The 13,815-nt window shown below is 42.0% G+C and overlaps 1 protein-coding gene across 1 annotated transcript in view; it reads right to left on the bottom strand.

Moving 5' to 3' along the window:
• Positions 1 to 2,493: 2,493 nt before the first annotated feature.
• NDUFAF6 (NADH:ubiquinone oxidoreductase complex assembly factor 6) overlaps positions 2,494 to 13,815 on the bottom strand; it is a 211,622-nt gene continuing 200,300 nt past the window's right edge. Inside the window, exon 10 of the mRNA XM_063816423.1 lies at positions 2,494 to 2,603. The gene's annotated coding sequence lies outside the window, so the exon portion shown is untranslated. The remainder of the gene's footprint in view (positions 2,604 to 13,815) is intronic.

Raw genomic sequence — 13,815 nt, 5'->3', positions numbered from 1 at the left:
GGGCCCACCCTAAACCCATGATGATCTCATCTTGAGACCTTTCATGTCATTGTATCTGCAAAGAACGGTTTTTTAAATAAGGTCAAATCCACAGGTTCTGGGGGTTCAGATTTGAACATATCTTTCTGAGGGCCACTATTCAACCCATTACAATTACATACAAAAGCAGAGGCCTTTGCACACTTAGTCTTTAACTTAAGCACATATGCAAAGCCCCTTCGGCCATGTAAAATAGCATAATTAGGTTCCAAGGATTAGGAGGTGGACACCTTTGAGGGGCCATTATTCTGTCCGCCATAGTTGGAAGCATGGGTTTCTTTCTAAGAACAGTAGGAATCAATGGGAGGTTTTAAGCAGAGGAGTGAAACCAGCAGAATCAGGATGCAAAAGCAGAAGAACCATACTGGAAGCGGGGACAAAAGGCTTATCCATAGCTGGAGGATATAAAGTGAACATAGGAGCCCACTAAACAGTATTTTAAAACTCATATAATATATGGTCATTTGTATGATAATGGTAAATAATATGTTTTTATTCTTTTATAATCTGGGCTTGGTCTTTCTCAGTTAATCCTCTGAGGTTTTTATAAGGTCCTGAGTTCCAGGACCCCTTTGGTTATTGTTAGAGGTGGACAGCTGGCCATGGTGGATCCCAGATGACTATTTTGGTTAAGATACTGGTGCCCACGATGAGCAGGCAGGTGTGTGTGTGCCTGGAGGAATGCTGCTTTGGCAGGCACATTTCCACAACACCTTACCAAGGCACTACCTACACGAGCAAGATGCTGGAACCATCTCAAGAACAAGCAAATGGCTAAACAGCAAGAGGAAAGAATGTCATCAAACTATAATCCAGGAATGTGCAGTATGTGGCTTCTTGGAACCACTTTATAAACACCAAGTAAAAAGAGTGCACAGAATCGATCATACTGAGATTACACGTGTATTTAAAGGATACATATGTCAGTAAGGATTTGAATAGAGTTTTATATTTTCTGTGATGTTTGTGAAGTGTATTCCAACTTGTCTGTGCATCTGGCAACAGCTTCCTGTCTCTGATCTTGCATAGAGTTGCTCAGAATTGCCTGGAATGCCTTCCAATGACTCCTTTTGGCTTGCCTCTTCTTGCTCCTGTCTTCACTGGCCTTCTAATCTCATTCCTCTCTGCTTCATCTCTCCCTACCTATCTCAATGCTACTTGTTAGAATAAAAGTCTTGAGTTCGCTGGCTACCCCCTGGCTGCTCTGGGTGTCTTGTCTCCCCTGTCATTAAGTGTGGGTAAGAACCTCTGGCTTCCTGCCCAGGCCTTTAGGGTCAATCAGGCCAGGCCAGCCCACAAGGCTTCACCTCCAAGGAGGGGGATCAGTGAGTTGGGATGATAATTCCTTTCTAGCAATGCATTGCTTGGAGAAGTTACAAGTGATTTACCAATCAGCATAGGAAAGACTGCATTCAGCCAGAAATTTTCCATAGCAACAGAAATCTTGGAGCTGACTCTGAATTGTGGGATCCAGAAAGGACATTATCCAATAACACCTTGATGGAGCAAAATAAAGAGGGGAGGCAAATTTTCCTTCAGAAGATTGGATAACAACATGGTTCTAATGTAGAATTATCCATTATATCAATTTAACAGTTACAGAGGAGGCAGAAGAACATAAAAATTTAAAAGCACAAACTCTGGGCCCAGATTTTCTGGATTCAAATCCCAGCTTTGCTACTTACTGGCTGTTGTTTTTGAATCAGTGGCTTAACTTCTCTTTATCTTTGTTGCTACACCTCCACAATCAGGATAAGAATAGTATCTGCCTTACTGGGTTTTTTGAAGACTATAGAAAGCACTTAGAATAGTGCCTGGAACATAGAAGCACTCAATGTATGTTAGTTAACTTATTTTTACTGGAATATGTCCAACACTGTACATCACTGATATTTGAAATGCCTTTGCTAGCCCATCTGGCTTCTTAAGTAAGTGGCACCCATGAACCATACCCTACAGAGCAATGAAATTGTGCCTGTAGATAAAGAGCTCCACAAAGGCATCTTGACAGTTGCTGGGTAAAAAGCTGAAGCATGTTCTGCCTGGTGCAGTTTGTTGGTTAGGCGAGATACTAATGAGATCACAGCTGTAGAATTAAATACATTCATTCTGTTCTGTGACTCCAAACTAAAGTATTTGCTCCTCCAACCATCTCTCAGGCATATGCCACTGCTCCTAAGGACAGCCAGTCACCATCATTGGCTATTATAGGACTAAGAGCACCATTATTGGAGAAACTGCCACAGGTCCACAGATAACACATAATGGATCATTAGAATATTCCTCCTAAATTAATAAGAATGCTTTTTACCACAATCCAGGGGATCAAATTAAGGTAATTCAAAGATGATAAAGAGGAGAAGAATACTTATAAGAACATACTGGTACACAACTTCACAATTTTTTTGTAAGTGTAGCAAAGTATTCCATACAAAGAGGCAGAAACAGACTCACCTGCATGATCTTGGATAAGTCATTTTCACTTTACCAATCTGAATTTCAGTTTCCTTATCAGCAAAGCAGGCAGGGGCTAGTCTAGGTGACCCAATGTAATCACAAAGGTCCTTATAAGAGAGAAGTAGGAAGTCCAGAGTCAGAAAAGGAAGATGTGATGATATAAGACGAGGTCAAAGTGATATGGGGTCATGAGAAGACAAATGGATAGACATATGGGTTCATCATGAAGGTATCTCTCTCTCTCTCTCTCTCTCTCTCTATCTATCTATCTAATGCTACATCTCTATCTATGATTACATTTTCTGCAAATCCACCCATTTATACATCTTATCATGGAATTGTAAGGCATTCTCTGAAGAGTACAAAGATTTCCAGATACTCTTGCAATGGATAAACAGCCTGCATGGGAAGAAGTTAGATGAAGCTAAGAAAGAAGTTTGACTCAGGCCGTAAAGACCATACAGACCTTACAGACATCTCTGGATATTATTCTGTTGGCAGCACAAATCCATCAAATGTTTTACATTTGTTAATCGTTTATTTTGTTTTGTGAATTCTAAAAAGGTTATAAAAGGACATGCCTGTAAAATTATGTTGGACAAATAGACTTTGATTTATATTGCCCAGCTAATTAATATTAAAGTTTTTGGAAGGACATTTTTAACAAGTGAGCTGAGAAGCTTTGGGGGGATTTAGTCTGAGGCGTTTGTTATCCTGAAAGAGCTTGGAGCTGGGAAAAATCCTGCAAATGGGATAAACTGTAAATTGTTTCTATATCTAACTCCACCCAAACATCACAAAATTTTTCACATATTGAGAAAAATGAAAAGAATAGTACAATGAATACCTGTATTCCACTTAGGTTCAATGATTAAAATGTTGCTACATCCACTCTATTTATCTATCTATTTTTATTGTGGTAAAATATACTTAACATAAAATTTACCATTTTAACCATTTAACTAATCAATATTGGAATCCCTGCTTTCAATTCTTTTGTGTACATACTCAGAAGTGGAATTACTAGATAAAATTGTAATTCTACATTTAATTTTTTGAGGAACTGACATACTGTTTTCCATAGCAGCTGTACCAATTTACATCCCACCAGCAAAGCACAAAGGTTCCAATTTCCCCATATCCGCGCCAACACTGGTTGTTAAATGGACAGTTCAGTGGTCTTAAGTACATTCACACTGTGTGCAACCATCGCCACTATTCATCTCCAGAACTTTTTCATCATCCCAAGCAGAAACTTTCTACCCATTAAACAATAACTCCCAATTTGTCCCTTCCCCCAGGCCCTGGTAAGCACTGTTCTACTTTTTGTCTCTAGGTATTTGACTATTCTTCATACCTCGTATAGGTGGAATCATGCCATATTTGTCCTTTTGTATCTGGCTTATTTTACTTAGTACAATGTCTTTGAGGCTCATGCATAATATGGCATGTATCAGAATTCCATCCCTTTTTAAGGCTAGGAAATATCCCATAGTATGTATGTACCACATTTTATTTAGCCAATTATTAATCAATAGATATTTGGGTTGTTTCCAAAACATTCCAAATAGTGCTGCTATGAACATGGGTGTAAAATATTTGAGTCCCTGCCTTCAATTCTTTAGTGTACATACCCAGAAGTGGAATTACTAGATAAAATTGTAATTCTATATTTAATTTTTTGAGTAACTGCCATACTGCTTTCCATAGCAGCTGTCCATTTTACATCCCACCAGCAAAGTACAAGGATTCCAATTGCCCCATATCCCACACCAACACTGGTTATGTACTGGTTTTTTGTCGTTGTTGTTTTTCTATGGTAGCCATCCTAATGGGTGTGAAGTGCCAGCCGATGTTTCCAAGATCATTTGGGTGGGAGGACTTGCCAACACAGCCTAACCAAATTCATGTGGCCCAGACAGTTGAATACTAGGAGGGCATCTTTCTCCATCTACTTCTGGTACTATCGAAGCTCGTAGGTCACAAATCCAAATGACTCCAGGTCATTCAGTTATACCCTCCCAAGCTCCTCTAGCTCCTGAAAGGCAGACTCATTCTGTGCCTTACATATGTCCTTGATGACTTCCTTGGTACCTTTAAAAACTCAATAATCTGTACTTACATTAACATTTTAAAAAAACACTTTTTAATAATAGCTTTATTCAGATACAATTATCATAAGATAAAATTCACCTTTTCAGAGTAACACTTTTTTTTTTATTATACTTTAAGTTCTAGGATACAAGTGCAGAACGTGCAGGTTTGTTACATAGGTATACACGTGCCATAGTGGTTTGCTGCACCCATCAACCCGTCATCTACATTAGGTATTTCTCCTAAAGCTATCCCTTCCCTGTCCTCCTACCCCTCGACAGGCCCCAGTGTGTGATGTTCCCCTCCCTGTGTCCATGTGTTCTCATTGTTCAACTCCCACTTATTAGTGAGAACATGCGTTGTTTGGTTTTCTGTTCTTGTGTTAGCTTGCTGAGAATGATGGTTTCCAGCTTCATCCATGTCCTTGCAAAGGACATGAACTCATCCTTTTTTATGGCTGTATAGTATTCCATGGTGCAGCCACATTTGCTTTATCCAGTCTATCATTGGTGGGCATTTGGGTTGGTTCCGAGTCTTTGCTATTGTGAACAGTGCCGCAAAAAACATATGCATGCATGTGTCTTTATAGTAGAATGATTTATTATCCTTTGGGTATATACCCAGTAATGGGTTGCTGGGTCAAATGGTATTTCTGGTTCTAGATCCTTGGGGAATCACCACACTGTCTTCCACAATGGTTGAACTAATTTATACTCCCACCAACAGTGTAAAAGTGTTCCTACTTCTCCACATCCTCTCCAGCATCTGTTGTTTCCTGACTTTTTAATGATTGCCATTTTAACTGGTGTAAGATGGTATCTCATTGTGGTTTTGATTTGCATTTCTCTAATGACCAGTGTTGATGAACTTTTTTTCATATGTTTGTCGGCCACATAAATGTCTTTTTTTGAGAAGTGTCTGTTCATATCCTTTGTCCACTTTTTGATGGGGTTGTTTGTTTTTTTTCTTGTAAATTTGTTTAAGCTCCTTGTAGATTCTGGATATTAGCCCTTTGTCAGATGGATAGATTGCAAAAATTTTCTCCCATTCTGTAGGTTGCCTGTTCACTCTGATGATAGTTTCTTTTGCTGTGCAGAAGCTCTTTAGTTTAATTAGATCCCATTTGTCAATTTGGGCTTTTGTTGCCATTGCTTTTGGTGTTTTAGTTATGAAGTCTTTGCCCATGCCTCTGTCCTGAATGATATTGCCTAGGTTTTCTTCCAGGGTTTTTATGGTTTTAGGTCTTACGTTTCAATCTTTAATCCATCTTGAGTTAATTTTTGTATAAGGTTTAAGGAAGGGGTCCAGTTTCAGTTTTCTGCATATGGCTAGCCAGTTTTCCCAACACCATTTATTAAATAGGAATCCTTTCCCCATTTCTTGTTTTTGTCAGGTTTGTCAAGGATCAGATGGTTGTAGATGTGCGGTATTATTTCTGAGGCCCGTATTCTGTTCCATACACTTTTTTTTTTTTTTTTTGAGATGGAGTCTTGCTCTGTTGCCCAGGCTGGAATGCAGTGGCATGATCTCAGCTGACTGCAAGCTCCGCCTCCCATGTTCACGCCATTCTCCTGCCTCAGCCTCCCGGGTAGCTGGGACCACAGGTGCCTGCCACCATGCCTGGCTAATTTTTTGTATTTTTAGTAGAGATGGGGTTTCACCATGTTAGCCAGGATGGTCTTGATCTCCTGACCTCATGATCCACCCACCTCGGCCTCCCAAAGTGCTGGGATTACAGGCATGAGCCACCGCGCCTGGTCCATACACATATTTTTAAAGACAACTTTCTGGTTCCTATGATTAAGATGGTTGCCCCTAGGCCAGGCAAGGTGACTCATGCCTGTAATCCCCGCACTTCAGGAGATCAAGGCAGGAGGATCACTTGAGCACAGCAGTTCAAGACCAGCCTGGGCAACATAGCAAAACTCCATCTCTACAAAAAATACAAAAATTGGCCAGGTGTGGTGGCTCACGCCTGTAATCCCAGCAATTTGGGAGGCCAAGGCAGGCAGATCACGTGATCAGGAGTTCAAGACCAGCCTGGCCAACATGGTGAAACTCCGTCTCTAGTAAAAATACAAAAAATTAGCTGAACGTGGTGGCACATGTCTGTAATCCCAGGTACTCAGAAGGCCGAGGCAGGAGAATTGCTTGAACCCAGGAGGCACTCCAGCCTGGGCAATAGAGCCAGACTCCGTCTCAAAAACAAAACAAAACAAAACAAAAATTAGCTGGATGTGTTGGCACGCACCTGTAATCCCAGCTACTTGGGATACTGAGATGGGAGGATCACTGGAGTCCAGAGGGTTGAGGCTGCAGTGAGCCGTGATTGCACCACTGCACTCCAGCCTGGGCAACAGAGTGAGACCCTGTCCCAAAAAAAAAAAAAATGCCCCTAAATTCAGGGTCACTTTTTAGAAGAGGAGTATTTTGTGACAGAGCAACAGTGTGCTATACCTCAGCTAGACATCTGCTTACAGGCATGGCCAGCTGTCTTGGTCAGGCTCTCTTTGTTGATGGAAACAAAGACTTATTTATTCCTTAGAAAAAGGCCATTTATGATAAAGATCTTTGTGAACAGAAGCTAGGAAGCCATCTGGAACTGAGGCTACTTTTTCTTTCTCTTGGGCTACGTGATCTCTCTCTTTCTCTCTCTCTCTCTCTCTCTGTGTGTGTGTGTGTCTGTGTGTGTGTGTGTTTCTCATAGCATCATTGCTTCTCTGTGCACTTCTGTTACACTCAAAAATTTGACTTGCTCTTACCCTCCATGGCCCCAATTCTAATCTTCTCTCTTTCTGGGCATCCTTTTGTTTCCTGATCCTGTCACTAACAACTTTATTCTCTCAGAGAGAAACTCTGGCTGCCGCAGCTCATCTTTCCCAGCCAGGCCACATGATCAGTGCTGACCAGCCAATGTAGTGCTGCTCGAGGGTCAGGTGCCCAGCCTGGAACAATCTACTTTGCTGTGAGGGGGCTGCAGTCACATAACAAAAGAAACACAGAGGAAAGGGTGAAGAGAGCCCAATGGCAACTGCACACACAATGGAGTGTGTTACAATGGGATGAGGAAGCCAAAGATTAGGAAGCATGACTCTTTTAGAATGGGCAGTTATAATGGCCTTTGCTCCAGAGGGGACGCTATATCTTCCAAGGCTGTTCACTACATAAACATCCTTAGATGAGGCTGAGAAAGACAGTCCAGGACAAAAGGAAAGTCAGTACCTTTGTGTTTAAAGGTACTGACTTTGTGTTTAAGTGCAACTGTAAGATGCCTACTTTCATTTTATTCTTTTAAGTCATAGAAATAGGCCAGCCTTTGCCTGGGCCCTTGTAGGCTCTACTTGGTAAGCGTCGACCAGCCCTACCTAAAAGAGTACAGAAGGATGTCCACCTGGTTGAACCAAGCCATCCAGAATGGTAGGGAAGGCACCAACCATAGGGACCTAGCACAGGGAGTTACAAATGTAAATGCGTACAGGGGCCAGGCAAGTAGGTGTGTGAGCGAGGTGACTAGATATAAGAACTGGGAGTAGTGGGGATTGCAGAAGATAGGAGAGGCCATGCTCTATTTGAAACTGGCAGCCAATACTCAGTTCCAACTGATTATTTCCACGGAAGAATGAGGATCCCAAGTTGTTTCACCTCTTTTTTCCCAAAAGAACTAGGAAATGTGAATTTTTATGTGCTATATCACCCAACCTTTAAATGCTGGTAATGAATTAGAATTTAAAATACAGCTGCGGTGGCTCACAGCTTAATCCCAGTACTTTGGGAGGTGGAGGCAGGAGGATTGCTTGAGGTCAGGAGTTTGAGACCAGCCTGGGCAACATAGTGAGACCTTGTCTCTATCACATTAAAAAATAAAAATAAAATAATGTTAAGTGGCCAAGAGAAAACCCGAAGAAGCAGTGGTTGGAACTGATGGAGCAGCCTTATAAAGGAAGAAGCAGGCTCTGATAGATACCTGATCTCCCCCAAGTGGGTAGTTAAAGCCCTGGTTGATCACAGCCTTAATGGTAAGCCCAATCAATTAAGAGAACAAAAAGCTAGGGATTGTGGAGAGAACTCTGCTAGAATCACAATCCTGTCCTCTTGCCCTACTCCAACTTCTTCTCCAAGAAAGAAAGAATAGCTTATTTTATTGGGAGTTCAGACAAAAGAACCATGCATGCCCGGACTGGCTCACTCCTATCCTTCTCTTTGAGATTTGCCTATCTCCAAAGAAAGTCACTGGATGTCTATGCCATATGTTTTACAGCAGCCAATCTACATGGCAAGAGGGGCAGGAGGTCAGGGAACAGGGTCCTGTGGGCTGTTTAACACTACCAGAGACCATGACACAGGGTCAGCCCCTGAATGTTACTCAATATGAACTTTTCTCAGTAATAAAGCTGACATTTTATTTGCCATCCTACTGATTTTTGAGTCAATTTCTCAATTGTTTCTAAATTTGGTTAAGAAAAAGGTGTGGCATTTATTTATCCATTCCAACTCAAACAGGCATTATTATTATTTCCACTTTACAGGTGAGAAAACAGTCATTGATTGATTGAGCTGTATCTGGCCCCATACTCTGTTCCTAACAACCACCAGTACAGTAGATTTTTGCCTGCCTGTCAGCCATTTCTCCCTCTTCTGGTATCAACAGTTTGATTTTCCTTGGAATTTCCTCCATACATTTGACAGGGGTAAGGTTGACTCACTCACACCTAAGGGCTGACCAATCAGAGCCACAAAACCACCTGAACACTATGATTGGCTCAGGAACAAACATGTGACACAAGCTTGGCAAAACAGAGTCAAACTTAATCTGGCATAATGCTGGGGGACAAAAGTGCTCTCTTTGCATCGGGGTCACCAAAATGAAGGGCTAAAAGCCTGGAGTTGCCACCCACCATCTTGTCGTCATAAGGTACATGAGACTGTAGAGCCTGTAGAGAAAAAAAGGAAAGCAAAGTTGGTGTGCGGCTGTCAGTTTATTGCCTCTCAGCTCCATATTTACCCTTCATCGTTTGTTGAGCAAAAATCTAGCTGGGCCCCAAAGTATTTTTTTACTATTTGTCATGTTATTAAACTTTTTCAGTAGAGGGCGCTGAAGAGACACTGCAGAAGACATACAGTTTGCTTCCTGGTTCCAGTGTGTTCACTGGGAGCATGGCTGCTTCTCCAGTGTCCAGCTCTTGCAACACTGACAGCTCCTCTAGCACCTGGCTCCTTTAGTACCAGCAGCTTACCAGGGCACCTCCCTCAGGTACCCATGGGAAATAGTTTCCCATGAATTGCTTTCCTGAGCATCCTAGAGATGAATTTCCAGCAAGTTCCAGGGAATAGATTTCTAGCAAGTTCCACTGACACTGCATAACAGCAACTCCTCTGTCAATCAATGAGACACAGCCATGTGCTCTTTGACAAGTTCTGGGTCTCAACCCAGGGGGTCAGGAGTGGGGGGCCAGCAGTAGCAGATTCTTCCTTAGGTGCTCTATCTCAGCCCTAGGAGAAGTAGTACTCCTTAAATCTGCTATTCCTGCATTCTTTCAAATTCTCTTTATTTCTTACTAGCCAATCCACTGTTATCCCAGCCCCCTGTTAATAGTTAATAATTCTTTAGATTGGCTGGGTGTGGTGGCTCCTGCCTGTAATTTCAGCACTTTGGGGGACCAAGGCATGTGGATCACCTGAGGTCAGGAGTTCAAGACCAGCCTGGCCAACATGGTGAAACCCCCAACTCTAGTACAAATACAAAAGTAGCTGGTTTGGTGGCGGGCACTGTAATCCCAACTACCTGGGAAGCTGAAGCAGGAGAATCACTTGAACCCGGGAGGTGGAGGTTGCAGTGAGCCGAGATCATGCCATTGCAGTCCAGCCTGGGCAACAAGAGTGAGACTCCATCTCAAAAATAAAAAAATAAAATACTTTTTTAGATTACACTTTTCCTAATGTTCAAATGATCACGTGGCTGCTCTCTCTTGATGGAACTGTGAATGACACAGATGGCAGGTGACACCAGGCCCTGATGGCACTGGCTGAGCCTGGATCCAGCTGGGTCAGAAGCTGCCTCTTCCTCTGCACTTTTCTGTTACAGAAGCCAATTTTTTTTTCTTTACTCGAGTCATTTTGAGTTGGGTTTTCTGCCTCTGTTAAACTGAAGAATCCTGATTACAGAAGCCACAAAAGGGGAATGAACAATTAAGATAACAAGAAATGTTTACCTAGGAAGAGTCATCTTCTGAGGGGATGATATGAAAACTATGCATGTGTCCATCACGTGAAAGCAGAATTTCAACGTTAGGGTGCACTTGAATTATATGACTGTAATATAATTTGTCATATGATGACCAAATTAGGGCCAAGGGGTGGAAGTTACAGAGACAGTTCATCATGACAGCATGAGGAAGAGCCTTCCAGCAATTCAGTGTTCAATAATGGAATGAACTGTCCTGCCCAGCTGTGAGCGCCCTGTTTCTGGAAGTTGGGAGACAAGGAGTGCCCGCCACTGTCAGGTATGTTGTGGAAGAGGTGATTGCATTGGGTGGGAATTGCAACCAAGTAACCAATAAAGTCCCTTCCAAATCTAAGATTCTACTATTATGCTTGCAGAAATTCCTTAGCCTAAATCCCATTAGATGGTCCCAGCTAAGAGAAAATCAGACAAGGGCAACATTGTGCATTATGTGACTCACTTGGGAACTGAGGGTGCTGCCAGATGTTATCATCAGATGCAAAGAAAATGGACTAAGTCACCAGATAGGGGTGTTTAAATAAAGCCTTCTTTGCCCTGTTAAGAACACAATGTATTGCAGGCAACTACTATAAGTAAAATCATTCTGAAAATAAGCACATTAAACACTTGGTTTTAATTTGACTCAAGCATATTTACCTTGAGATTGCTTAAACAAATAGGTAAATTAAAAGTGCTCTGAGATTGGCTTAACCCAAGAAATGGAACATTAAGCTGGGAGGCAGCCAACACTGATTCTATTCCCGCTTTTTACGGTGACCTTGGGGTGAGGGGGGTCGGGAGGGAAGAGAGCAAAATAACTTGGTTTTGCTGAGCTTTGGTTTGTCCAACTGAAAGAACAAACAAAGTAATAGGCACACCTACTTTACAGAGTATGTGAAAGTTAAACAGGAAATGTCTACAAAAATAGAAAACAATGTATTAGTTTATGGACACAATGGATATTTTGAGTCAGAATCTTCATGCAAAGGTTTCTGGGTATAAATCATACTGGAAGCTGCGTCATTTAGCCAATACTTCCCAACCCCTTCTGAACTAATATAACTTCTAAAGATGTCCAATCCAAAACTAAGCTAGCTCTGGCATACAGGATAAATTGGTTTAACATAAACAAACATAGAAAGTGAAACTAAGACCTACAGTAAATCAGTAACACAGTATATTCAAAGGCATAATATATTCAGGAAGCAGAGGTAACTTTGCCTCTGACATGGAGTAGCCCTCTAGACCAAACATTTCAGATCATTTCCTTTTCATTATCAATAACTTTTTCCTCTTAAGAAGAAAAAAATCCAGCCATACCTCCACCACAGTTTTTGTGGAGCGGAACCTGCTTTGAAGTTAAATTATTCACTTTGTCTTCTATGTACTGTTGTTCTATTTATTTAATTTTTTTTTTTTTTTTTTTTTTTTTTTTTTTTGCATGCAGACCGCATCCTGAGGAGGAAATCATTTTTAAAACCTAATTCTTACGGGTATCCTCATTTCAGGAACGTTTGTGATTGCTCGTTTATTCCTTACACAGCATGAACTAAGGCAGGAAATGATTAAGAGGGGAGAAAGGTAGGGAGAGCCCTGGATTGAGTCCCTACTTGGTTTAAATCAATTTCTAGATGAGATAGGCTAATCCATGTTCAACTCACTCCAAGCCTCACGTATGATTTAAGCATCATTATCTGTAGCCCAGACCAGCACTAAAGAGCCTAGACACACCTGCGCATGTTCTCCCAAAGCCTGGGCCAATGAAAAGGCATCAGAGAAAACATTTAGAAGCTAAACTTCCATTAATGAAGGATTATTTTATAGGCACTTGCAGATGCCGTATTATAGGAAACGATTTAGTGATGAGACAACAGTAGTGGGGTAGTTAGGAATGAGAAGAGCTGAACTTCAACATGGCTTTGTGTCCCCACCAAGCCCCGGTAAGATGAAGGCTGAAGCTCCATAACTGGGAGTGAGTAGAAAGAAAAAGTAGAACATCCAAGAAGAATCTAGTCTCCAGAAGCTACTGCTAGGGGAGCTCTCCTCTCTGCTAGGGGCAGGGGAAACACTGGGAATCCTTTGTTTATTCTTTTTCTTTCTTTTTTTTTTTTTAATTTTGAGATAGGCTCTTGCTATGTTGCCCAGGCTGATCTTAAACTCCTGGGCTCAAGGGACTCCCCTGCCTCAGCCTCTTTAGCAGCTGGGATTATACCATGCCTGGTATAAGAACTCTACGCTCAACCCCTTACATGAACTATCAGCAGTTTTGGCCAGATGACAGAAGTGGGTGCAGGCAGAGAATATGGAGGAAGGCACAGATGAGAGTAGCCATTTTTTTTTTTTTTTCTTTTTTTTTTTTCCAGCTGGAAGCCTGAGAGAATTGGTGGTCTCTGGTGGTTGCCCAGAAGAAAGAATATACTCTGAAAGAGAAGCCAGCTTTTGTTTTGTTTTGTTTTGTTTTTTGAGACGGGGTCTTGCTCTGTCACCCAGGCTGGAGCACAGTGGGGCAATCACAGCTCACTGCAGCCTCAACATCCTGGGATCAAGCAATTTTCCCACCTCAGCCTCCAGATTAGCTGGGACTACAGGCACCTGCCACCACGCCCAGCTAATTTATTTGTAGTAGAGATGGGGTTTCACTATGTAGGCCAGTCTGGTCTCAAACTCCTGACCTCAGGTGATCTGCCTGCCTCGACCTCCCACAGTGCTGGGATTACAGGTGTGAGCCACCACACCCAGCCTAGAAGCCAGTTTTTTGTTTTTTGTTTTTTGTTTTTTATGTTTTTGAGACAGAGTCTCACTCTGTCGCCCAGGCTGGAGTGTAGTGGGGCGATCTTGGCGCACTGCAACCTCCACCTCCTGGGTTCAAGCAATTCTCCTGCCTCAGCCTGCCGGGTAGCTGGGATTATAGATGCATGCCACCACGCCCAGCTAATTTTGTATTTTAACATGGCAATATGATCTACTTTGAATTAGATCCAGTACTTTTGCAAAATGTTCATAGA

Source organism: Pan troglodytes, chromosome 7 (genome assembly GCF_028858775.2).
Source record: "Pan troglodytes isolate AG18354 chromosome 7, NHGRI_mPanTro3-v2.0_pri, whole genome shotgun sequence".
Lineage (NCBI taxonomy): Eukaryota > Metazoa > Chordata > Mammalia > Primates > Hominidae > Pan > Pan troglodytes.
The sequence above is the reverse complement of the archived record's forward strand: the minus strand, read 5'-3'. Positions and strand labels throughout refer to the sequence as shown.